The following is a 2500-nucleotide window of genomic DNA, read 5'->3' as shown; positions in this document are numbered from 1 at the left end:
CATTTATTTCTTCCAATTGCCATGGAGGTCATATCTTATGTAAAAGGACGAAAAACATAAGTGTTAGTGAGGGGTTGGCTTTGGACTAGAAAAAAAGTTGAAGCAAATCATCTTTGAATGCCCAAGAATAAGATAGTGTGCTCGTGTGCAAGTCAAGGACCAAGGCCGAGGCCTTCGAGTACAAAGCACGGCCATGGGCGCGCGCGCCGTGCGTTAGTGGGTTTGTGTGAGTCGCGCGCTGCATGCCCGTGCGTCTGCGGGGGGCGTGCGCGCAGGGGGCCGCGCGCGCCATGCGTCTACGGGCGTGTGTGGGGCGTGCGCCGCAAGCCCAGGCGACTGCAGTGGGGCGTGTGTGGGGCGCGCGCCGCATGCCCATGGCCGAGGCTTGCACACGAACGCCTAGGGTGCCCACCATGCGCCATGCCCTTCGGGCGTGTGTGGGGCGTGCGCGCAGAGTGCTAAGCGCGGCATGCGTCTGCGGGTGTGTGTCCGCGCGCCGCATGCCCAGGCGTCTACGTGGGACGTGCGCGCAAGCCGCGCGCAGCATGCGTCTGCGTTGGGCGTGACCACCCACGTCTAGAATTCATGGAAAAAACTCTATGGAGGTTGTTGGAACAAACCCGTGCCCCCACCGTGCATGCCCACATGCCCACCGAGCATGCAGCATGCGCGCCCCCATGCGCACGAATGCGGCACGGCCATGGGCGCGCGCGCCGCATGGCCATGCGTCTGCGTGGGGCGTGCGCGCAGGGTGCCGCGCGCGCAGGGTGCCGCAATGCCCACTCAACACACAAATGTGATGTCAAACCTATGTTCTAGTGCTTGGATTGTTATGAAATTTTTTCTGGGATCTAAAAAATGTAAACAAAGGATGTCCTCCAAAAATTAGTATTTTTGGAAACGTTTTACTATTTTTAAATTATTTTTAATTTTTTAACAATAAAAATTCATAAAATATTATTGGTTGGTTCAAAAATTATGAAACTTGTTTTCCACACTCATTTGAATGTCTAAAACATAATACAATCAAGTCCCGGTCATAATAATAACACAATCAAGATTTATGGCATGGTGTGACATTTCGGCTTTTTCATATGCAAGCCTGCCAGACCCAAAAAAGCCAGAATGTACTATATAGGGGGGCGACCTGCCTGCATGGGCGGGGCGCGGGGGTACCCCTATGCCGCGGCGCCGACCCTTCAAGCACATTGCGCCCATCATGGGCACATATGCTTGGGGGGTCGGCGCCGGCGGAGTGCCACCTCCGGCCGCCGGCGGCGAGTGAGAGTGGGTGTCGAGTTGATGCTCGGATGGGCTTGCGCGGACAATGCTTGCACCTCGGTGTGGGCGTGCACTCCAAGCGGGCTTGTTCGTGAGGAGACGAGATAACTTGCGATTGCTTTGTGCTTGGTGGACGAAGGGTTCGGCCGGAGTGCCACATCCGACCGTCGGGCAAGGAGTGAGAGCGGGATGGGCGTGCTTGGACAATGCTTGCACCTCGGTGTGGGCGTGCACTCCAAGTGTGCTTGTCTTGGCGATTGTTTCGTGCTTGGCGGAGGGGTTTGGCCATAACGATGGGCTTGTCCGTCGGGCAGGGAGTGAGAGCGGGTGTCGAGTTGACGCTCGGATGGGCTTGCGCGGACAATGCTTGCACCTCGGTGTGGGCGTGCACTCCAAGCGGGCTTGTTCGTGAAGATATGAGATGTCTTGCGATTGCTTTGTGCTCGGTGGACGGGTTTTATCGGAGTGCCACGTCCGACCGTTGGGCGGGGAGTGAGAGCGGGTGTCGAGTTGATGCTCGGATGGGCTTGCGCGGACAATGCTTGCACCTCGGTGTGGGCGTGCACTCCAAGCGGGTTTGTTCGTGAAGATACGAGATGTCTTGCGATTGCTTCTTGCTTGGTGGAAGGGTTTGGTTAAAATTGATGGAATGCCGGGCCCCTACGTCGGGCAAGGAGTGAGAGCGGGATGTCAAATTGACATTCCTGGATGGGTTTTGCTTGGACAATGCTTGCACCTCGGTGTGGGCGTGCACTCCAAGTGGGCTTGTCTTGCAATTGCTTCGTGCTTGGTGGAGGGGTTTGGCCATAACGATGGGCTTGTCCGTCGGGTAGGGAGTGAGAGCGGGTGTCGAGTTGATGCTCGAATGGGCTTGCGCGGACAATGCTTGCACCTCGGTGTGGGCGTGCACTCCAAGCGGGCTTGTTCGTGAAGATACGAGATGTCTTGCGATTGCTTTGTGCTCGGTGGACTGGTTTCGTCGGAGTGCCACATCCGACCGTTGGGCGGGGAGTGAGAGCGGGTGTCGAGTTGATGCTCGGATGGGCTTGCGCGGACAATGCTTGCACCTCGGTGTGGGCGTGCACTCCAAGCGGGCTTGTTCGTGAAGATACGAGATGTCTTGTGATTGCTTCTTGCTTGGTGGAAGGGTTTGGTGGGTGCCCCTTACGCCCCTACGTTGGGCGGGGATAGAGAGCAGGATGTGCGGTCGAGGTGGGGG

The sequence above is a fragment of the Cucumis melo genome, chromosome 4 (genome assembly GCF_025177605.1).
Source record: "Cucumis melo cultivar AY chromosome 4, USDA_Cmelo_AY_1.0, whole genome shotgun sequence".
Classification (NCBI taxonomy): domain Eukaryota; kingdom Viridiplantae; phylum Streptophyta; class Magnoliopsida; order Cucurbitales; family Cucurbitaceae; genus Cucumis; species Cucumis melo.
Note: the sequence above shows the minus strand (reverse complement) of the source record.